Source organism: Ursus maritimus, unplaced genomic scaffold, assembly GCF_017311325.1.
Source record: "Ursus maritimus isolate PB19 unplaced genomic scaffold, ASM1731132v1 scaffold_9, whole genome shotgun sequence".
In the NCBI taxonomy this organism is placed as follows: domain Eukaryota; kingdom Metazoa; phylum Chordata; class Mammalia; order Carnivora; family Ursidae; genus Ursus; species Ursus maritimus.
This window is the reverse complement of record NW_024427107.1, coordinates 48,230,365-48,254,813: the sequence shown is the minus strand read 5'-3', so window position 1 is coordinate 48,254,813 and position 24,449 is coordinate 48,230,365. Positions and strand designations below refer to the sequence as shown.

The window sequence follows — 24,449 nt, the reverse complement described above, 5'->3', positions numbered from 1 at the left end:
ACCATTCTGGAGTAAATAAAATAGTCATCACATGAAACGAACAGCCCCCTGTCAACCTTCTAAGACACAGTTTGCTCCAGTCCTTACAGAGCTAGGGCTCACTTCCTTGCTCTTCGATCTGAACCCTACCTCCATCTTTAGTTTTATCGTAACTTTATGCTCAGTCTCACTTTGTTGCTCTGATCCTGTGCTCACCTGGGGTTTGTCAAACCATCAAGTCTCCTCTGCTTCACTGCCTTGCGGATGAACTTTTGACCTGAATGACCAGAGGGAAATGCCCCCAGAACTGAAGTTCTCCTTGTCTCTCCACATTCCATCACTTTGAATACAACTTTTTGTAAGAGAGAAAGATCATATTTTTTTCCATGATGGAATCCATTAAAAAAAAAGTAAAACACTGCAAACTAAATAAACCTATGAGAATCTATTATTAACATGTATTTCTTAATATAATGACCACAATGACTATAAGAGAACTCTTCCAATTATATATGCTTTCTATAATATTCTCTGTATGTGCCAATTTAAAAAATTTATGCCAATGATGCAATTATTAACAACATGTCAACAATAGTGTAACATATTATAGGGATTAAAATCTTTTCTAGCACCTGCACTAAGCATTTCTCATGGTTAAATTTTTTCTCATGTTTTTAGATATTGGATCTAATGCATAATAAGTGTTTAATACAGTAACTTTCTCTCAAGTATTTTTGAAAAACCTATATGTTCATCTCTAAAACATATCTAAAACATGAAACGTCTTAGTTTAGGCCCCATTTCATATGCGCTAAAGTATAAGGAAGATAAAAGGCTACACATCCGTTAGTAGTAAGATTTGGTGAAGCTGAGATATATTGTGGGTTTAAAACCTTTTGGTGGGTGTTATATGCAACTAATGACTCGTTGAACACTGCATCAAAAACTAATGATGTACTATATGCTGGCGAATTAAACATAATAATAAAAAAATAAAACCTTTTTGCATTTCTGTATATTGAATAATTATTTGCAAAAATATATGTGAAGGGCCAATGAATATAAACCTGTGAAAAAGTAATCTATTAAAAGTGTTTAACAAAGAGAACTGTTAGCTTAGTAGAACTAATATTCCATTTAACCATTGTTTATTAAACAATTTAAGCAAATATTTATTGAATGCCACCATGTCCATGTACAGTGCTAAACAGAAGTAGTATACAGTGGGCACTAGGGAGGCTCAGTCGGTTGGGTGTCTGCCTTTGGCTCAGGTCATGATCCCAGGGTCCTAGGATGGAGCCCTGTATTGGGCTCCCTGGGAGCCTGGTTCTCCCTCTTCCTCTGCTGCTCCTTCTGTTTGCGCTCTCACTCTCTCTCAAATAAATAAATAAATCTTAAAAAAAAAAATGAAAGAAAAAAGTAGTATATAGTATCATTTATTAAATAACTGACCATTAGTTAAATCTGTTACTTCCACTCAATTATTATTTGAACGGATAAATGTAGAAAAGCTAAGGAAACAGATCAAGTAAAGCTATGTAATTAAAAATAAAAATATAAGCCCACGGAATGGGAGAATATATTTGCAAATGACACTACAGATAAAGGACTGGTATCCAAGATCTACAAAGAACTTCTCAAACTCAATACACGAGAAACAAATAAACAAATCAAAAAATGGGCAGAAGATATGAACAGACACTTTTCCAATGAAGACATACAAATGGCTAACAGACACATGAAAAAATGTTCAAAATCATTAGCCATCAAGGAAATTCAAATCAAAACCACACTGAGATACCACCTTATGCCAGTTAGAATGGCAAAAATAGACAAGGCAAGAAACAACAATTGTTGGAGAGGATGTGGAGAAAGGGGATCCCTCCTACATTGTTGGTGGGAATGCAAGTTGGTACAGCCACTCTGGAAAACAGTGTGGAGGTCCCTTAAAAAGTTAAAAATTGAGCTACCCTATGATCCAGCCATTGCACTACTGGGTATTTACCCCAAAGATACAGACGTAGTGAAGAGAAGGGCCATATGCACCCCAATGTTCATAGCAGCAATGTCCACAATAGCTAAATCGTGGAAGGAGCCGAGATGCCCTTCAACAGATGACTGGATTAAGAAGTTGTGGTCCATATATACAATGGAATATTACTCAGCTATCAGAAAGAACGAGTTCTCAACATTTGCTACAACATTGACGGCACTGGAGGAGATAATGCTAAGTGAAATAAGTCAAGCAGAGAAAGACAACTATCATATGATTTCTCTCATCTATGGAACATAAGAACTAGGATGATCAGTAGGGGAAGAAAGGGATAAAGAAAGGGGGGGTAATCAGAAGGGGGAATGAAACATGAGAGACTATGGACTATGAGAAACAAACTGAGGACTTCAGAGGGGAGGGGGGTGGGGGAATGGGATAGACCGGTGATGGGTAGTAAGGAGGGCACGTATTGCATGGTGCACTGGGTGTTATACACAACTAATGAATCATCGAGCCTTACATCGGAAACCGGGGATGTACTGTATGGTGACTAACATAATATAATAAAAAATCATTAAAAAAAAATAAAAAAAAATAAAATATCTTCATTAAAAATCTTCCTTTTCATAAAAAAAAAATAAATAAAAATAAAAATAAAAATATAATAATAGACCAGAATGTATTTAGAACACGTGTATAAAGCTCAAAAGCATTTAAGATATCAGCACCAGAGCAAAACAAAGACAGCTTAAGTATTCCTATTTTGACCATGATAATGTCACACTTTCTGATCATGGGACATTAATTTTTTTTTAAAGATTTTATTTATTTATTTGATAGAGACAGCCAGTGAGAGAGGGAACACAGCAGGGGAGTGGGAGAGGAAGAAGCAGGCTCCCAGCGGAGGAGCCTGATGTGGGGCTCGATCCCAGAACGCTGGGATCACACCCTGAGCCGAAGGCAGACGCTTAACGACTGCACCACCCAGGCACCCCGGGACATTAATTTTAAAAATTGTAAGACTATCACATTCTAACACATAATTTTGGAAAAGTACAGTATTCAACAAGAAAATAGAACCAATGGGGAAAATCAGGAGATAAATAACTTTGGTTATCACACACACACACACACACACACACACACACGAACAGTACATCGCACAGTACAATAAGGAGTAAATGAATCAAGAGTGTGGGAGGGCGCAGTCAGGGTGGTCCTCAGCAAGACGGTGATATTTGAACAAAGTTTTGCAGAGAGTTCCCTTCTCCCTCTGAGCCTACTGCCTTCCCTTCCTTTATTAAACTACCACCTTCTTCCTACAGATATATTTAGTAACTATAAGGTGTGAGGGGCCATAATAGGTCCTGGAGACTCTAAGGTCTAGGTGAAGACTCTTTCCATGACCAGCTCACAGTCTAGTGGGAGCAGAACCATGAAACAGGCAACCGTACACGTTGAGTGTTATAATCAAGGTGTGGATGCAAATCAGAATCGGAAGGTGGCTGTTTGGAACTCTAAGAAAACACAGTCTCGTTCTCCCAAGATTTCTAATTCTTGCTCTTCTTCATCAGTTCTTCTCTGTTGTTCAAATGTGGAATCTAGAAGGGTAATTACCCTAATTCTCTTGAAAGGACATCTACAAATGTTCAGATATTTGAAGCTTTCTAACTACTCCATTTTACTTCTGTAATAGTTTTATGATCTGCTTTTAAGAAAGCATCTTGTCCTCTTGACTCTACTAAATCTGAAAACTATTATTTTTCTTTTCAGTTTCACTTAAATGTACTGTACTTAGCTTGCCTTATCAAGTTCATGGAATTTCAGGTCCATTTAAAAATCTTTTAATCGGACAGCATCTCTTCCTCATTTTTTCTTTCTATAATACCTGTTTAAATTGAGGAAGATACACTATTTCCTGCTACTTCAGTCCAAATCCGATCCTTCTACGTCTCAGTTTTCCCTCTAGAATTATATTCACCTCTTCACTTTCAAATTTCACATTTTCTCCGCCTGTGGTACCCAGTTTGTTATTTTCTCCAACAGATCACTGAGTGCCTTTCCCCTGTGGTTTTTCTTGTTACAAAATACTGATATCCACCACAGAAAGTATTCTTCAATTTTAAATAGACCTTTTTCTCCTTACTTCTCGTATTTCAGCTTAAAGAGAACGATGTAAAGGTCAGTCAATTCCCACCACACGTATTTTCTGAAGTCTCATGAAATATACGGGATCTGTGGCCAGGAATTCTTCATGGCAGTACCATCATTCAGTGATTATTTAACTTGTCCAACAAGGCTTTAAAACTTACACCTGCCTCCCTGAAGAACCCGTGACTCATTTATGCGGTGAGCTGCTATTACTGGTGAGAATGCATCATATCACTATGCTGAAAATAGTGGGGGTGGAAGTAGAACTTCCGGATCGTGACACAGGAAGTCAAACACTATTTATTATCATTACTTAATATTTAACAATTTAGTAACATTACTATCTTATTTGATTTCATCTACATAGCCATTAGGAATACATTAGATTGGATTCTATAATTTAAAAATTTATTTGTCCCCTCCAATAAAACCCGCCAGGTCCGACTTCCTAGCTCTGCGGCTGGACAAAGAGCTCGGTTATCCACGAGGGAAAGACGGGCTGGGTCCCGCGGAAATGGCCAGGCAGGCTCAGCTCCTCTTTCTCTTCAGACGTGAGAGAGTACATGACATAAAGCCCCATCTCTTCTTTTAGGTCCTTGGCAGACATTTCCAGTCTTGTATGTCAAAAGGAAGTCTGTTTTTAATTCTGAGGCTGTCATTCACCAGGTATCTTTTTAACAGATGTGTGATTTCAGGCAAGTCACTTAATCTCTCTGTCCCTTAATCTCCCTGTCCCCAGATAGCTTCTCTCTACGGTCTACACAGCGTCACTGAGCTCCCTCCAGCTTTAACGGTCTGCAGTTTTAAGCTTTCTACTTGGTTCCGAACAGCACTAAGACAGTTCCCACTCTCCATCCCCCCCTGAAAGGGACAGGAATNCCTGTAACGGCTGGAAGCTAGGCCTCCTTACTTCTTGGGGCATCCTCCAAACAGCCTGGTCAGATGTTTGCTTATCCTCACCCAGGAGACATGAAGACACAGCGGTTAATGGTGTGAACTCTGGAACGAGGCTGGAGTATATGCCTCCCAGCCCTTCCACTTCACAGCTGTAGGACCTTGGGCAATTGCTTAAGCTCTCTATGCCTCAGTTTTCTCATCTGGAAATGGGAGAAAATAACAGCAATGGCCTCACAGGGTGTTGTGAGAATTATCTCCTTTAATAGCTCATAAATTCCAAACCATCAGCTCCCTATCCTCCTTTCTCCAATTAAAATATTAGTCTCCAAGTACTGCTAATCTCTGGCTGGTTTTAGGACAGACATAAACTGGTGAAATGGATTCATCTTTCAGAGATACTTTTCTTTTCTTTTAAAGATTTTATTTATTTATTTGACAGAGAAAGAGACAGCCAGCGAGAGAGGGAACACAGAGAGGGGGAGTGGGAGAAGAAGAAGCAGGCTCATAGCGGAGGAGCCTGATGTGGGGCTCGATCCCAGGACTCTGGGATCACGCCCTGAGCCGAAGGCAGGTGCTTAATGACTGAGCCACCCAGGCCACCCGAGATACTTTTATTTTCAAACACTGTCCTCAACTTAATTGGTGAAATTTTAGGCTGTGTTAAAAGTGATTTTAAAAAATGTGTAGATACAGTTATGGAGGCTTTATCATTTGGAACTGGAAGATTTTCTCACATGCACACATGCCTTTCCTTAGGTTCTTTGCTGGGCTCAGCTCTTCTGAGTTCTAGCTTTGGTACAGCTACTCTCTTTCCTCAAAAACTGAACACAGATTTGTTAAAATGGCCAAGTAACTTTTTCTTGTTTTCCCCCAAATTAGGTGCTCTGGAAGTAGACATTGAGGGGCTAAAGACAATTTTTCAGGCGGTATGTTAGAGAACGATCTGCACATATATTTTAATATATTAAAATTTAATTACTGCTACTGAGAGAAATTTAACAACAGCCTCTGTGCAACACTCCTCTGATGCAGATGAAGAACACTATACACAAATATTAACATTATAGAGATAATAGATATAGTAATACTTATAGAACAGTATCATGTTAAACAAGACAAGTCCTTGATTAAGTAAAACCAAGCTGGACAAAGCAGCCATCTCAAGGTGATTAATTCCAGTTTTAGGATATAAGTTTATCACCTAGGTTGTATTACTTCATGACTACAATATGAATATTAGAAAGAGTACTAAAATATAATATGTATTACAAAAGTTCAGAATTTTCCCATAATGTTGTATACACAGGCAGATTTACAATATAGGATACTGTATGCTATATTTATGGGTTTTTTGGGGGGTTTTATTTAAATTCAAGTTAGTTAACATCTAGTGAATTATTAACTTTGGGGTCGAATTTAGAGATTCATCAGTTGCATATAACACCCAGTGCTTATTACATCAAGTGCCTCCTTAATGCCCGTCATACAACTCTGTGAATGATTGCTCGCAGGTTTTATTTTATTCAAGTGGCCAAATGGACTCAGGATAAATTTATGCCCCCAAATTATTTTGCTATGTTTTATCTAGTATTTTCATGTGGGTGGAGTGGAGTCGGAGGGTTCTTTTATATCAACTCCCTCTGCCATATTGACTATGGAACAACTCTGTAGACATAGGAAGCGTCAATCTAAAATATTCAAACCATTGGCCTCGCCTGTTCCCTTACTCAACTGAGAAATAGCTACAGTGATTCTCTATAAAGGTCACCAAAGTAAAAACTCCAAGTTTGAATGTTTCAGTAGTTTCTAATGGATTAAATGTTTTACTTATTGCATTTATCAAAGTTAAAATTAGAAGTACAGTTTCTAGTTGAATGACAATTCTTTTACAATATGATGAAAATTCAATTGCTTTTGCATGGTCTTAAGTTGTGCTCTTAACTTAAAGTCTATGTGATCACTTACGTAGATTTCTGCATTTGGGCAATAATATATTTATAAGATATGATATAACTAATAGTGCAAGAAATTTACTATTTTAAAAATCTTTTTTTTTTTTTGACAGAAAGAGAGAGAGAGAGAGAGAGAATAAGCAGAGAGGAGGGTCAGATGGAGAGGGAGAAGCAGACTCTCTCCTGAGCAGGGAGCCCAATGTGGGACTTGATCCCAGGAGCCCTGAGATCACAACCTGAGCTGAAGGCAGACACTTAACCAACTAAGCCACCCAGGCACCCCTATTTTAAAAATCTTTTCAGACATCCTTTCTAATATAACTTTTTTTCTGAGTATAATAGCCATATATTACATAATGAAATTTTGTCGTATTAAAAACTATGTAATTTTCTATTCCCCAAATTAATTTATTTCTGATAAAAGAACCAGATAATTATGTTAGGCATGTTACTACTATAAGTGTTTTCTAGTTCCTAGGCTTGATAAACCATTTTGTATTTGAGGGATTGGGAAGAATGACAATGTCTTGAAGATCTGAAAACGTCTTGAGACGGTGCTGGTATAATGTCTGTCTGTAAGCCTAACCCTACATGAAGACAATCGATTATATTTTTCTCCTAATATTTGGGGAAGATGCTTCCTAATCTTCTGTATTTCCAGGGTGATGGAAGTCTTAAAATGAAGACACTATCCTTTACGTTCCATTCTATACTTATTCCTAGTAAATTGAAGAAATTTTATTGTGAGTTGTACGTCTTGTCTACAATACCACTTCATAGATCGTATGGCTGAATTGCGTTCCCTCAAAATTCAGATGTTGAAGTGCCAAGACCTAGTTGGGTGTAATCGCGGTTGGAGATAAGGTCTTTAAAGAGGTGATTAAGTTAAAATGAGGCTGTAAGGGTGGCCCTAATCCGATAGGACTGGTGTCATTATCAGAAGAAATTTGGACACACAAAGAGACAACGGGGACACACAGAGAAAAGACCGTCGTGAGTAGGCAGCAAGAAGGTGGTCATCTGTAGGTCAAGGAGAAAGAACGTCCAGCCTTCAGAATGTAAGACAGTAAGCGTGTGGCATTTCAGCCCCTCCATTCTGTAGTATTTTATTATGGCAGCCCTAGCAAAGTAATATAGTATGCTTTGAGACAAGTTAAGTCTCCTATAAACTTTAGCATTTACAGTCCTTTCATAAGATGTCACTTTTCTTAAGGGCAGAAACTGTATTTTTTTTATGATATTGAATTCACAGGGTCTACCTGCCACAACGATCAGGGCCTAGCTCCCTGATTTGCTCCTGAGGACACTAATTTATTCAAATAAATTCTCATAAAGGAGTGGTTCATTACCAATAGTCACACTCTAGTTCTTATTTCATTCATGCTTTTAAAGAAAAGATTTCAAAATTAAAACTGCTAATACCAGCTTCTGTGGTGAATGTAAATGAATCATCTGACGACTATTACTGTGAATTGTGGCTTTTAAAATTGATTTTTCATTCACATTCTAAATCCTTACTCACAAATTACATTTTTTTGATATTTAAAAAGCTCTACAAAATGCAAGGGTAAGTTATTCAATTCACTAAAGTAAATGGATGCCATGAACACATCTTCAATGCCTCCACTTACTAGGAAGCAAATTAAAAATGAACCTGTATTTCTCACTTTCATCATTTGAGGTGTTCAGTACTAGAAGCCTGGCTAATTTTTAAAGCACTGAATACATTAAAAACTAACGGTGTCATTTTCTAGCTACTTAGTTAAATATAATAGAAATACAAAATCTTGCATTTCTAAACGTCCCATCCAACACCATCCATTTAAACCTGTGATATTGAATTCTTTATATCTTTCAATTGTTCATCTGCTTTCACGACCATCTTCTTCCCCTGGACATTGTGACCTATGTTGAATTGAAGGGACATATATTGAATTGAATTGAGTAAAAGTTTATTTTGAGAATCTTTTGAGAATTTTGTGATAGCTCTGGAAGAATATAGAAACCCTAAGAGTTGTTACTAAACTTGTGTTGGGATGTGCTGATCTACACAGCAACTTAAAATTCCCATAAAGTTATTCATGACTTCTTTCTGTGTTTAATTAGATTATGTGTTTGTTTGTTTGTTTTGGTGGTGACTTGTATAAGTTCTTTATATATTTTGGATATTAACCCCTTATCAAATGTATCAATTGTAAATATCCTCTCAAAGACATACAGATGACCAACAGACACATGAAAAGGTGCTCAACGTCACTCATCATCAGGGAAATGCAAATCATAACCACGAGATACCACCTCACACCTGTCAGAATGGCTAAAACAAAAAACACAAAAAATAACAAATGTTGGTGAGGATATGGAGAAAAAGGAGCCCTTCCTTATACACTGCTGGTGGAATGCAAGCTCATGTAGCCAGTATGAAAAACAGTATGGAGGTTCCTCAAAAAATTAAAAATAGAATTATCACATGATCCAGCAATTCCACTACTGGATATTTACCCAAAGAAAACAAAAACACTAATTCAATAAGATATATGCATCCCTACGTTTACCGCAGCATTATTTACAATAGCCGAGATATGCAAGCAAACCTGTCCATCCATAAATGAATGGGTATAGATACAGATATAGACATATAATGAACTATTACCGAGCCATAAAAAACTAATGAAGTCTTGCCATTTGCAACAATATGGATCCATCTACAGAATATAATGTTAAGTGAAATAAGTCACTTAGAGAAAGACAAATACCATATGATTTCACTCATATGCGGAATTTAAGAAACAAAACAAATGACCACAGAAAAAAGAGACCAAAGACCCAGACTCTTAAATACAGAGAACAAACTGATGGTTATCAGAAAGGAGGTGGGTGGGAGGTGGGTGAAGTAAGTAGAGGGGATTAAAGTAGACTTATCACGATGAGCACTGAATAATGTATAGAATTGCCGAATCATTACACAGTACACCTGAAACTAATCTAACACTGTATGTTAATTATACCTGAATTAAAAAATGAAGCAATAAAAAAATTCCCATAAAGCTAAGTATGTATTTATGATCTAAACCTATGTCATTTTTAAGGGAAAAAAACAAAGCTAAAATATTACATTCTAGAAACTATTTCAGAAATCAACTTTTATGTTAGAATTACAACTTTGTTTCATTATACATTGGCACAGTTTTTAGATAAAAACAACTACTGATGCTGGTACCAGCTCAGATTTAAAAATATGTATGTACTTACTTCTTTTTTACAATTTCCAGTCCCCATGCCCTGGCCCCAGCCCTCTTGTCCTTATGTCTGGATTCTTTCACAACGTGCTCATTGGCATTTCTGTCTCCAGTTCCTCCCCCTCTCAGTCCATCCTGGACACGTTTGCCAGATTCATTTTCCTAGAATAAATTTTTTTTTATCAAGTCTCTTTCTAAGGAAAACAACAAACTCTCAGTGAGTTGATAGGACAAGATCTTATCTACCAATCTCAGAATTCAGGGCTTCCAACCAAAGGACCTTCCCAATTTTATTCCCACTTTTCAAACATATCCAGCTTTAATCAAGCTGCGCTACTCAAACATATCCAGCTTTAATCAAGCTTCGCTACTCTGTTCTCTGTTACTCAGCACACCTCTTTGCTTCTCATTTATTATTTCCTTTCATTTGAGTCCATTAGTAGGGTGTGGAATGCATCTTCTTTCCAAAGCCTCTTGTCTGCTGTGCCAGAGCAAACTCCGACCCTGACTGTTCCTTTATCCTGTGGCTGGAAGCTATTGATTTCTCATACCCTCAGTCTCTGGATCCTCAGAATCATGATATACCTCCTAGTCTGACTATCAATATTGCTATTTCTGTGTGACCTCTTGTCATGCCCCCTACTTCCTTTGACCAGGTAGGACCCACATTCATCACATCCCTATGGCACACTTTAGCCTGCAAGTTAGGACCCCTTAGCAAAGGGGCCCAGTTCTACAGCATCTCCAGCACCAGCCGGTTCAAGTTTCCATCCTCCCAACCCTAGGTTTATGAATTCAAGGTCCCAGCAGCCTTGCAAATACAGAGCCTGTTAAAGTCATTACTGTGTGCTGGTCACAGAACGCTCTCCCGCATCTCTGCTCATCGATATGCTGCCCATCCTCCCAGATTCAGTTTAAATTCCACCAGCTTCCTGAATCCACCATCGTCATGCTGTCCTCTTTCTGAAATCCCTTTATCTTCTCCGCTCTTTGGGCACTTATTATTATCATACATTATTATTGAACTTTTCTTTTTCAGCTGCCTACTGTACATCTTTACTTGAAAGTTCCAGAGGTATCAAACCCTCAAACTATCCCCAAGTGCCCCATCCTTTGCCAGACTTGCTCCTAATTCTGTACTCCCTCTCCTAGTAGATGATAGCACCAATGCCTTCATTCACTCAGCCTCCCAAGGTAGAAAACTGTGAGTCATCTTTAACTCCTCTCTCTTCTTTACTCCCACCCGTATCAAGCCCTAATTCATACCTTCTAAATATCTTCATACGGATTCTACTTCATCCCTAGTTCAGGACCTCATAATCTCTCACTCCCATCATTTAAAATATTCCTGATTTGTTACTCTATTTTCAGTCTAAGTGCTTCCCAATATATCCTTCATGAAACCAGATGATCTATTTAAAAAGCAAGTTAGTCCATGTCACTGCTTAAAAAACTTTTCAGTAGCTTCCCTTCCCTTGGCCTAAAGGGCATGCCTGCTATCCATCTCTGTCTCTTGCTTCTTCCTGTCTTTTACTCCAAGCTCCAGCAACACTGGATTGTGTGAGCTGCCCTGTGCATTCCGGGCTACTTCTCGCCACCCACACGTTTGTGAAGGTGGGGTACCTGGAACGCCTTCCTCTTTATCTCTTCATCTAGACATTTTCTATGCACAGGGAACAAATGCTAATCTTAGGTTGGAGCGGATGCCCCTTAAGATTCCATGGTCCCTGGAGTCTGTCTCTAGTAGATAGTATTAAAAACTGTGTTCACTGTGTTATAATTATGTTCATTCACTGACACTTGACTATTTATTGAATATCTATGATAGGTCAGACACTTTTTGTGCCATGTACTGAAATTTCAATAAATGACTTTTGCTAATAAATGAGTGAAAATGTCCAACTGAACTTTAAGAGAAACACTACTCTGTTTTATTTAATTGAATTTATTTTCATTCAGCCTCATGTCCCCACCCTATGTCTAGTGCAGTATTTTCTATGCAGTAAAAGCTCCAAAACATTTGTTTTATTTCTACATTCAGTCTCGACATAAGGAGTTTTTGAGAAAAAAATTATCATTGATTACAAATCACCTTGAAGATTTTGTAAAGTTATATGATCATACAGTGTAAATAATGCCCAATATTTGCAAACTCTGAAATCTTACCAGCTCATTAATTTTGGTTAACTATTTGTGAAAGCTTGCTCCAGAAAATGACTTTTGGAGCCATAATATCGGAAGGTCAAAGAGGAATCATATACATAAAGATTCTAATACAAAAGTGGAATACAGGAGCATTTTGACACCTTGAAAAAAAAAGAAAACTTTCATAAGATTGATATTTCCTATAAGAATTTATTCTAAGAGGCTAGAAAATAATACAGCCACTGTGAAAAAGGCCACTTACAGATCTTCACAGGGTGTGAGTACTATGTCTATACTGCTTAATAGTTAAAAGTCTTGCTTTGGGGGGTTCTGGATTCTTCCAGATGTTACCCCACCACATTCACAATGAAAAAAAAAAAAAAGAACTTCCACATGATAGGGAGGTTTTTGTAATATTTCAAACTGAAGAAGGAAATAATGTCAGAAACTTTTGAAAACAAAAAAGATGAAGACAGAAACCTCAACAAAAAAAAAATGAGTAAGGGTTAGGAACAGTCAATTTACATATGAGCAAACAAAAAGATTGATGGGTATAAAAAGATTTTCAAACTCATTAGTTATTAGAGAAACAAATTAATACAACAGTGAGCAATCATTCATTGCTAATCATCACTCACGCTAATCATCATTCATACTGATACTAGCATATTAAGAATCAGGAAGTAATGCTACCTGTCAGCATGGATGTGGGGATTTAGAGACGCTTACACACTAGTGGTGGGAAAGTAGTCTAGAGTAGGCCATCTGGTGAGGAAGCTGGCAGAACCCGGCCAAATGGATTAGATGCACACTGAACAACTTAACAAACCTAGTTCTGGGTAAATATAGATATACATTAGAAAGTCTCACCCAGGCTCCTAAGGAGAGATCTAGGAGGACACTGATCTCAGTGTTATTTGGGGTGACAGGAGCTCGAGTAGCTCTGGCTGTCCAGCATGGGAAGGACAGAGAGGACAAAGGTGGTAAACGCGTACCACGTAGAACCGTGCAGCAGGTAGAAACACACGGCTGAGTGTGCACACAGATGCTCGGAAAACCATATGCTCAGTGAGAAAGGTAAAGGAGAATGGAAATTAAAATGCATAATGCAAATACATATATGTATGTGTAAAACAACAAACACTGCACATTTCACAAGAGCATATATGTACACTGAAGGTACACATTAAACATAGTAAAATAACCACTCTAACAGATGGAGGAGGAAAAGGTTAAAGGGGATTAAAGAAGGAGGGAGGGAGAACTGAAGAGAGGGAGGGAGGGAGGAAAGGCTAGGAGAGAGAGGAGAGGAGAGGAGAGGAGAGGAGAGGAGAGGAGAGGAGGTCTTCTCTCTGTGTGGACCTGTGTGACCTCCCTTCACCCTGTTTCTCCAAGTTCCTCCTTGCACTGCCCCCTTTCAACCACTCCACAGTGTGACTGTACACTCCATGTCTCTACAGCTAGGTCACAATCCACATGACAGTGGGTACCATGTTTTGGTCTTATTCACACTCAGTACCTGGTACTGTGCTTGACCACATTAGGGGTTCAAGGAATATCTGTTGAAGGAATGAATGAATGCACATTTTTATATTGGGCTGACTCATAAAGAGAGAAAAACCAAAAGCTGAATTTAGGATCTTGAAAAAAATTCCACATGGATCTTTTCAGTGTTGAATTCCAGGTTTCATCGCAAGAGAGGTTAAGTTCTTCTATTTCATTCAAGTGAAGCAAACCAAGCAGAAATTTTATTTTTAATGATACTCCTGTGTGGCACCAGCTGGGCCACTTTAGTCTTAGATAATACATTTAAAACAGAGAGAAGAAAGATTTTCATCTTCAGCTTTTTTAAAGCAGAAAGACAAAGAAATACTATTGTTCGAAGAGCAAGAAATGTTTCTCTCTTTCAAAATTTAAAGTCTGCATATTATAATTTTCCTTATGCTCTCTTATATTGGAACTTCTTTTTTTTTTTTTTTTAAGCTTTTATTTATTTATTTGACAGAGAGAGGGACAGCCAGCAAGAGAGGGAACACAAGCAGGGAGAGTGGGAGAGGAAGAAGCAGGCTCCCCGCGGAGCAGGGAGCCCGATGCGATGCGGGGCTCAGATCCCAGGACCCCAGGATCACGCCCTGAGCTGAAGGCAGACGCTTAAGGACTGAGCTACCCAGGTGTCCCTATATTGGAACTTCTTAGTCAGAAATTCTATCAGGGAGTTTTCCTTCAGCTTGTAACATAACATCACAAAATCATTCGGAATAGGACTTTACTATCATTTTCATAAAGCGTGCACTTTCGCAGTATTTCACTTAGCACTAAATCATGCCCTGCCCGAAAGGGTCCCGCTTCGCGGGACCAGTGTCCCTGTCCTCGCAGTGCAGATACCACTGTTCCTCGATTTCCAGCCAGAATCCATAACTGCCATTCCCTCCTGCCTGCAAGTGACAGAACCCTTACCAATCAACTAAGTTACCAAAGAAGGAATCTTTAACTTCATTAGCACCGAGCTTCTCTCTGACAGTATAACGACATTTTATTGTTGTTGTTCACATGTATTACGGTGAACATTTTCACTAGAACATTAATTCTTCAGGGAACAAACATTTTTCGAGGATATTGCTCTTCTTGGGAAATGAATGTATTTTCTAGGACACTGGGTAATTTACTTAAGGAGGACTTTGCCATTGGGTCGTGCTGATCAGCTCTAAACTAACGACTCCTCATTGCACCACTGCGTTGGTGAATAACAGATTAGAAACAATGGAAGATTACAGGGTTAAAGATTGGGCAATGCTAGGTAATTTACATGTAAACAACAGTTTCTTTGAAACTGCTAAAGCTGCTAAATCATCTCTTGCGGCTTTTAAGTCATGTGCTATTTTCAGTGTACTTCCCTACAAACCTCTTTCTCTTTTGGTCTTAAGCTCAACTGTTCCCTGGAAAAGTGCAGATCATGTATGCAGTGTCTCACTTTACTAAATCTGGTCTGATAAAACAAGGTCCTGAGACCCACATATACGAACTAGATGAATTAGAAGTTTATTTTCACTGCAAAAATACTTATTAGGTCGAGTATGGTGATTCATAGAAATGGGAATTTACAAACAGCTGTATTTTTTTTTTTTGCAGAGTCTATTCATTTCACAGTCAGAAGCCATACAATCTTTATAAAAATAAGACTTGAAACGACAGACTTAATTATCACTGTCTTGAGAAGCCCACCATAAATCTCATAGGAATACAGACTATATTTCAATTTATAGGTTAAATTATTATTTAGAGCAAATAATGAAAATCAGATCCTGCTAAAAGAGACACGCCCCCCACAAAAGCAGAGCATTTTAGGTAATAAACTTTGTGTCCTTCAGTACTTCTTCAGAAATGACTGCATATCTTTGCTTAGTCCTATGTGTGACCCCCTCTCCCAATAGTTTCCCACCCCAGAGAAGGAAGAAATTAAGTCAAACTCACAAGAAGAAAAGAGAGAGATTAAATCTAACATTCCTCAAATGTTTAAGAAAGCAATAGCCTTTAAACTAGTTGCAACACACTACAACTCAAAACCCAACGGTGGCAACTGCATCTTTCTTATTTTTGATGTTTTGAAATGATCTGTGAAATGATTGGGCTGTTAAGGAGTTCCCCAAAGGCGTCCACGGGCTCTGATAGGTGATACGCCGTTCTGCGATAAAGCAGTCCCATACGCTCAGGACCCCACTCACTTCTCAGTGCAAACTTGAATACCTTTGGAGGAAATGAATCAAAGTATTTGGAAACTTCAACAGGAAAGACAAAAAGGGTAAACACTAAAAAGGAAACTCAGGTAAGACATCAAAACTTTCTTTTAAAATAGGAAAAACTGTATATGAAGGTTTACATGAGCCAAAGGGTACAACTAACGAACGGATGGAAGTCACAGCAAGCCAGATACGAATCATAACTAAAGCTCTTGGAAAGATGGCGTAGGTATCCTTATATTTAAGAAGTGAATTCCCTGTCCCTGGAAGTGTTTAGCATAGGCCAAGTACCCTGGAAGAGGATATGAGAAAATTCAAGAAACAAATGGGTAGTTGGATTAGATGGTCACTTTCAGTTCTGGTATTCTGTGATCTCCGAAGCAAAGTGATTAATGAGTTTTTTCTTTGTCTTCAGAGTTTCATGTTATTAAAAATTGGCTTGTTTCATAATTCAATAGTTCATAAAAATATGTATATACTATCTTGTTATAATTTTGTAGCCATTATTCAGCACTTTGGGGAAAATATGTATAATTTAAATGTGTGTGTATATATATGTATTTGAAGTACATACACATTTGGAATGTATATTTAGAATATATATTTGGAATGTGTATTTGAAATACATTCAGTATATATATATGTATTCCTTGCTTTCCATTTTGACATCTAGCCAGGACTTTCCAGGGTTTATGCTAGGATCTTCTGGTGTTCTGGTGATTTCATTTTTTTGGACCCCTGGAGAAATAATGGATCCAGTCCAACAGCAAGAAGGTATCAGAGGTAAAGGGAAACACCTAAGGGAGTACAGTTTTGTGTCATCTCCAGGTCAGGAAGACAGATCAGTGACCTGATGACAAAAACCTAATGATTCATCCTCCATCAGAGACCTAAGCATGCAGGTGCTGGAATGTTTTTCTAATGCCAAAAGCTTTAAACAATTTCAGGAGAAAGAAGATGCTTGTTTCCAGTTCCTTCTTTGAAAACTAACTTGAGGCTTCTTTGTCTTTCTTAGATTCTAATAGAAACAGCTATTGTATAGGATGCCTTACAGAGAAGCCTGGTGGTTTACTGTTCTTTAAATAAGTAATCATTAAAAAGCCAATTCACAATTTATGTTTTGGAAGACAAAAGCACAATTTAACTGACAAAAAGCAAAGTGAGTGAAGGCTGAGCAGTCTGTCGACATGGGCAAACCAGTGGAGGATACTTACGAAAGGTCAGTATTTGTAATTCACAAGAGCAGCCATGTGCACTAGGCAGGCCTGCTCCACTCAACCGCTGTTTTTTTCTTTAAGAATATAAAAGAATGCATCATTTTATATTTATTTGTTTATTCATTTGAGAGAGAGACTGCCCAAGTAGGGGGAGGGAGAGGGACAAGCAGACTCTGTGCTGAGCACAGAGCCCAAAGCAGGGCTCAATCTCATGACCCCAAGATCATGACCTGTGCTGAAATCAAGAGCAGTAGGCTTAATTGACGGAGCCACCCAGACGCCCCAAGAATGTATAATTTTAAAAACATGATACACTTATTGTAGAAAACCAGGAAAATATTGAAAAGTCTACTGAAAAAAAAAAAACCCCTCATAGTTTTACTACCTAAATGAAGGAATCTATATTTTGGTATATTTATTATCTGTAATTAAGTTATAATGAAAATTGAATCATACTCTATAATTTTGTGTCCTTTTTTAAAAAAAAAACTTACATATTGTGAGCCTTTCCCCATGCATATAGTAAACTCTCATTTGGATACCACACCCCTCCAATGCCTACTAAAAATGTTAATCATTTCACACCTCTCAGATTGGGCACACATTGTATCTGCCTCGCTTGATAGATTTTGAGTATTTCATGCATAGTAAATGTATAAATCTTACTTCTATTTGACTATCTAGGACTTCTATCATGTCTGGCACATAATGGACACTAGATACATCTATTATTTACTCTTTGTGACTTGAATACATAGCAATTAAAATTAACCTACTGATTAAAAGAAAAATCCTGGAAATCTTGAAGACTTTTTAGCTCAAGATAACTCTACATAAAAACTTAGATTGCCTCTATATGTAGATGATTTTATACATGCACAGACATACACATTCTATCTAAATAAACAACTCAAAGTCCTACTTCTTTAATGAAACCTTTCCTCACAAATGGGGTACCCAAGTTGAACTCTCCTTTCCATAATTTTCATTACCAACCAGGAATTGTTCTATTGAACAGATATGATAAGTTCCGTCAATTCCCATCCTATAAATACTCTCATTTTTGATGACTCCTAGATCTCCTATTTTACATCTGTACCCCAACCCAACCCCCTAAACTTTAGACTGGTGTGTCAGTTACCTCCTACCTATCTCCACACGCATTTCAAAAATCATCACTCCCAAGATGGAAATGGTATTTCTCTCCTCACCTACATTCCCTATTTTGATAAAGGCTTCCACTGTGGACTAAACCGTATCCTCATTCAAATTCCTATGTTGAAGCACTAACCCCCCAAGGTAGGGATAGGGCCTTCAGGAGGTAATTAGGTTTTGATGACAGTGGCGCCCTCATGATGGGATTTGTGCCTTAAAAGAGGAAATATTAGAAAGCTTGCTTCATTTCTCTCTCTCTTCACCCTCTCCACCACCTCAGGCATTAAAGGACATACTGAGAAGGCAGACGTCTGAAAGCCAAGAGGAAAAGAGCTCTCACCAGAGAACCAAATTGACTGGCACCTTGATCTCAGACTACCCAGTCTCCGGAACTGTTAGAAATAAATTACTGTTGTTTAAGCCACCTGGTCTATGGAATTTTGATTGGGCCACCCAAGTAAAGTAAGACAACCACTAAATATATCATATAAGTCTCAAATATGGAAAATTTTCTAGATTCTTCCTCACCTTCATTCATCACATCTAAGATGTGTAGTCTATAACACAGCTGTACCAATTTAGATTTCCTGGTTTTGGTATTATACTATATTTATAAAAGATATTGTCACCACTGGGGGAAGTTGGATGAAGGGAACAAGAGACATTCTGTATTATTTTTGCAGGTTCCTGTGAGTTTGTAATTATTTCACAATAAAAAAGTTTTTAAAAAACGCTCTGTATCATTTCAACCTCTAGTAATAAGAATTTCTGACAAAGAAGTATTTGTGATGTTGGAAGGTATTTGCTGTTAAGAGAAGCATTTTGTATTCAAGCCTGATAACTTAATAAAAGTGAAGTCTTAAAGGGTCTGGCTGGTCTTACTTCTACAGAATCTCAGGATTTCTAAATAATAAATAACATACCTAGAGTATGATTACATTTTACTTCCTTAATTACTCATAAAAGAGTTTTAAGTAATTCAATAAAGATTCAGGAATAAAAGAAAAACCGCTAGCCAAATAAAATGGACTTGATGCCACCAAGTAAAACTTTAAGAACTACACAATGTGTTGCTTTTGATATGGAGGGCAAGAGATCAAGCTTTCAAGTAGGTACATATCTAAATGAAAATATAGTTCTTAGCTAGATCTGAACACAGTAATAGAATGAAAGACTCCAGCTTTGAAATACTTCAGTTTCACCTACAGATTCATTTTCTAAGGCTATTTTAACTCTGCATTGATATTTCACTAGCAGCAGGAAACGATTTGCCTGTCACATCATTATGTTCTTTGAGACTTATTCATAAACATACTATAGATTATCATCATTATATTGTTCACATAAGCACTGAATAGAAATTCTCACAGTGAAGAGGAACTAATCCCAAACAACAAACCAAAGGACTAAGTGCCTACACTGAATTCTTCTGGAATTTACAAGAACACATATTTTCCACACTTATGTTTCTGCAAAGAGTTTGCTTCAGGAAATCCATGAAGGAAAAGGCTAGAGTCATATAAGAACTTTTGCATAACTAATGAATCATCGAACTTTACATCGGAAACCGGGGATGTACTGTATGGTGACTAACATACTATAATAAAAAAACATTAAAAAAAAAAGAACTTTTGCATAGATTAGTTTTCTCCAAAGGCAACCATTTGACTTCTTCTAAGAGAAAGCGTATTAAAATCATGTAACTCAAGACTTGAGACACTATAATGGTTTTGTTTCATTTGTCAGTCTGTCAATATTATTTCTTCTCATCCTTTTCTTTCCCCCAGACCTCCTTATGGAAATAGCTTTTCTCCTCTATTTTCCTTCAAGATATATATATCTTCCTTTGAAATACTGTCCTTTCCCGCACTTTGGGAACACCAGCACATTACTGGAATCATGCTGGGGGTGTGACCTTTTCTGACTACAAGGGCTTTTTTGGATCAAGACTTGGTCCTGGAATAGGTAAAAGGCCAAGGAGATGGGATATCAAATATTCTTTAATGTAGATAAGGGAAACAATCTGGCCTTATGTGTAGAACATTTCTGCACTACAACTCAGCAACCTATGAGTAGATGAGGTTTAAAAGGGATGTCAGTGGTGGAAGGCATTAACACGGAAGGCAACACACCTGAATATTAACAGGAAGGGCCATGAAGAGTCCTTAAAGTTCTGAGAATGGAGAAACATTGGCAATCAGCCCTACAGACCAAGAGAATCACTAATTTTCCCCAATTTTTTCTTTATCCCTACTCCCCACCCTGGCAACGCAAGAAGTCAGACCTTGGTGAGGAAAGAGCAGTAGAAATAATGATAACTAAGGAGATACTTAGTGAGGAAGAATACAATTGAACTTTGAGCTGTTGATTTGGAGTTTTAATGACAAATCTGTGATTTCTATTTCTATCTCCAAAGCTGAAGGCTCTCGTTTAGTGTATTGTTCACTACTTGCCTCAGTGCATTTGTCAGGATTTGGGGCTACAGGTAATACTGATCCAGGTAAACCTAGAAAGGATGAATGGCCTTTGGCCCTTTGGAAAGAACATGGAGACATGGGGAATGGCTCTTCATTCTAATTAGAAAATAAATGAAGACTTAAAGTAATAGCTTCGAAGGCTATAGAGATCAAGGATAATTAAAAATTTATACATAACCCACTATTACCAGGAAGGAAAAACATAAAAGTTTAATGAATCATTTTTGTTTACTATGAAATGTAACTAATTACTGGCTTAAGCAAGATTTTATGCTTTATTCTCAGGGGTTATTGAGTTGAAATTAGGTTCCTGGTGTGAAATGTAAATGTAACTGGAGAAATTTAAACACATTTTCATTTATTCATATGCATAAAAAGATATAATGGAGGCAATTATGCCTCACACAAACCAGGGTTAACACTGAAATATTTTACAACTCACCAGTCAGAACAGATGCTAGCTAGTACTATGGGTATACCCAAAATAACAGAAGTAAAACAAAAAAACTACTCCACAGACCACGACTTTTCTGGGGTTTTTTTCTTTTCTATTTTAAAGTTTTGTTAGAATCTGACTTCTTACCATATGTATGTACCTATATATCGAAAGGTTTCCTAAACACAGTACTTCTTAAAAGAGGTAGGTGAGTCTCATTTGACTTGTTCTTTATTATCTCCACAAATCAATCTCTGATTTACTGGGATTTCTAGGAAGTACATCACATTATCTTAATTTTTTACTGAATCTTTTAGAATTAACCAAAATAAAATAAAATAAAATGTCATTTAATAGCAACTGCTAATAACCACTGAAAATTTCATTGATCTGTTTGAAAACAGTTCCAAACCCAGATACCGAAAGAGAAATCAGAGAGACTGAGGATTATAGCCAGTGAGAGCTTTTGTCTTGATACTATCAGAAACAGTATTTACATCAAGCAGGAAATATCTTTCACACTATCCAATAAATATACTGTTTTTGAATCATGAAGTAGGTAAAAGAATTATAATAAATGGAGCTTTCTCTCTAGCAGTTTTTAATGTAGCTGTGTGACTAGTAACTCAAATTACATAAAAAATAATTACATGTGAAGTTGAGTGTAGATGCTTTAAACATAATAGTTTATAGAGAAGATAAAGTCTTTCGACTTGAGAAGCATATAACCTAATTCAGTATGAACAATCTAAGGAGAATGTAGACATGATGACCTTGAGAAAACACAGGGCCCCAGGAACTCTGTGCCTAAATTTCATGTCATAGTATTGTACTCTGTCTCTTGTGCAGAGATGACCTGTTAAAAAAAAAACTACATTATATATCTTTTCTATATAATTGAGGTAGGATACAAGTTAAGACATAGTACACTGCTTCCTTTTTTTTCTCCTAGAAATTTCCCATGTTTTCATAATCTTTATGGATCATGTCCATACCAAAAAAAAAGGTACTTCAATGCCAATTAAAGAAACAGTTTTCTCCTTATAGATCTCCATCATGTAAGACTATATTGAGTGTTACAGGAAGTTTTACCAAAAGTAGGCTGATTTCACAGTTTTTAACTCTAGTCCAGACTTTTAAAAATATCTATTCTTTTATATCTGTATCTACTTACTGTTTCCCCAATAATCTTCTAACGGTGAAAATACCTATAATTAATGAGACTATCAAATATAGACCACAAATTTAATTCTATTATATCTCATTACTTACTTTTGGTAAAAACCGTGGATCTCACCAACAAAATCATATTCTTTTATACTCTGATGAGCTGTCCAGAATTTACTTGTTTAAAGGAAAATGTAGCATTTTCTAACATGTCAGCTCTATATTCCTTGATAACTAAATTTTTTTCTTTAAAAAAGCGTTTATTTTCAAAATAATGTTTATTTTTTCCATGGTATTCTGGAACTTCTGCCTTCTGTGTGATTGATATTTCAGAATTGTCTAATTTGAATGTCAATCTCATTAATCTTAAAAATCTGTAAAATAGCTCAACCTTTGGTTTTATTTTTTAAATTATTTTTATCCTTTTGGTTTTATTTATATTAATGGTTTTACAAAATATGAGTTTACTGAAGAAGAATGAATGGAAAAAATAATGGTAAAATAAAGCAGAAAAAAAGAATGAAAAATAATAAAACGTAAATGAGTAGAAATACACTACTTTAAGCCCAACTTAATTGTTATAGTTGAATTTCAAACATAACTTTGAACTTCTTGGCAGCCAAATTCATAACGGGTACAGAATTAAATAATTAAACAAAAAAAATGTATCGACTCTTCCATGAAGACAACCATTTTGATAATTTAATTCTTTGGGAAGGTAGCATGTGAAGGGTTTATTTTTGTTTGGTTGTACTCCATCAGACGGAACAGAATGTAGAACAGCAAAACAACTTGAATGTGGGGTAAAAATTGTAGTTACCTCTACATCTTTTCATGGATTCATTGTTAATGCCTTCATTTATTTCGTTTTTTCTGAGGTTTACAAGGAGAAATGTACTTTTAGCTGCATCTCTAGAACAGCTGCAACTGTTCCATGACTTATAAGTGCTCATCATTATTTGTAAGTAATTTACAAAGTACCTTCACATACATTTTATATTTTGATCCTTAGAGTAGCCCATTGAAATGGATATTATCTCCATTGTACAGATAAGGAAGCCAAGGCTCAAGAAGACACCCTTCTGCAGAGTGGTGGGGTCTAAAGCTACGCTGGCCCACATGGCAGACACAAGCCACATGCGCTGACCGAGTGCTTGAAATGTGGCCGCTGAATCGAAATGTACTACAAACATAAAATGCACACCAGCATTCAAACACTTGGTATGCAAAACTGAATATAAAGTAGCGTTAATAATTTTTATTGATGACGCTGAAATAATATTTTGAAGAGAGTAGATTAAATAAAATAGATTACTACAATTAATTTCACCTGTTTCTTTTTACTTTTTAAATAGGGTTGCTGGAAAATTTAAATTTATAGCTGTGGCTCACATTTCTTTTGGATACACTTGTCTCAACAATCTCAGAGCCCTATTTGACTCCTTCCCAATATCCTTTACCCTTAATATGTGTATCAATAATTTTATTTTGTAAATAAGTGACCCTTCTTGTAAAATGTTCTCAATTGCTGTCTTTGGTAGTTGCAGCCTTCATTATCTGTGGCATGAATCTTACTCTGTTAACTCCCTGGTTCTATATAAACAACATCTGGGACATTTGAAAATAACCACAGTAGTCATACTATGTTTTACCATCACAATGTGTTTGAAATCTACAAGTCCCATTTATGTCATAGGTTAGATTAAACCAATTCATCGCTGGCTAGATCACTGCAACTTTATCCCACCTAACTCCTTTTCTCCATCATCGCATCTTTTTTCTTCCTACCACACCTCTTACCTCACCAAGGACCTAGTTCTGCAGGGTGCCTTCATGATTCAGTGAAAAGAATGGAGCAGGGAGACATAAAACAGCTAAGAAGGCCACGTGAGTCCTTTGTCAGC

At 37.0% G+C, this 24,449-nt stretch overlaps 1 protein-coding gene and 1 long non-coding RNA gene across 34 annotated transcripts in view; one reads left to right on the top strand and one right to left on the bottom strand.

The window, feature by feature from the left end:
* The window catches only part of RIMS2 (regulating synaptic membrane exocytosis 2), a 561,128-nt gene that overhangs the window by 36,431 nt on the left and 500,248 nt on the right, over positions 1–24,449 (bottom strand). The gene's annotated exons all lie outside the window — the stretch shown is intronic.
* LOC103661535 lies at positions 16,023–18,889 on the top strand. The gene is made up of 3 exons (XR_568151.2): positions 16,023–16,179; positions 17,109–17,312; positions 18,746–18,889. It is a non-coding gene; the product is annotated as an uncharacterized LOC103661535 (long non-coding RNA).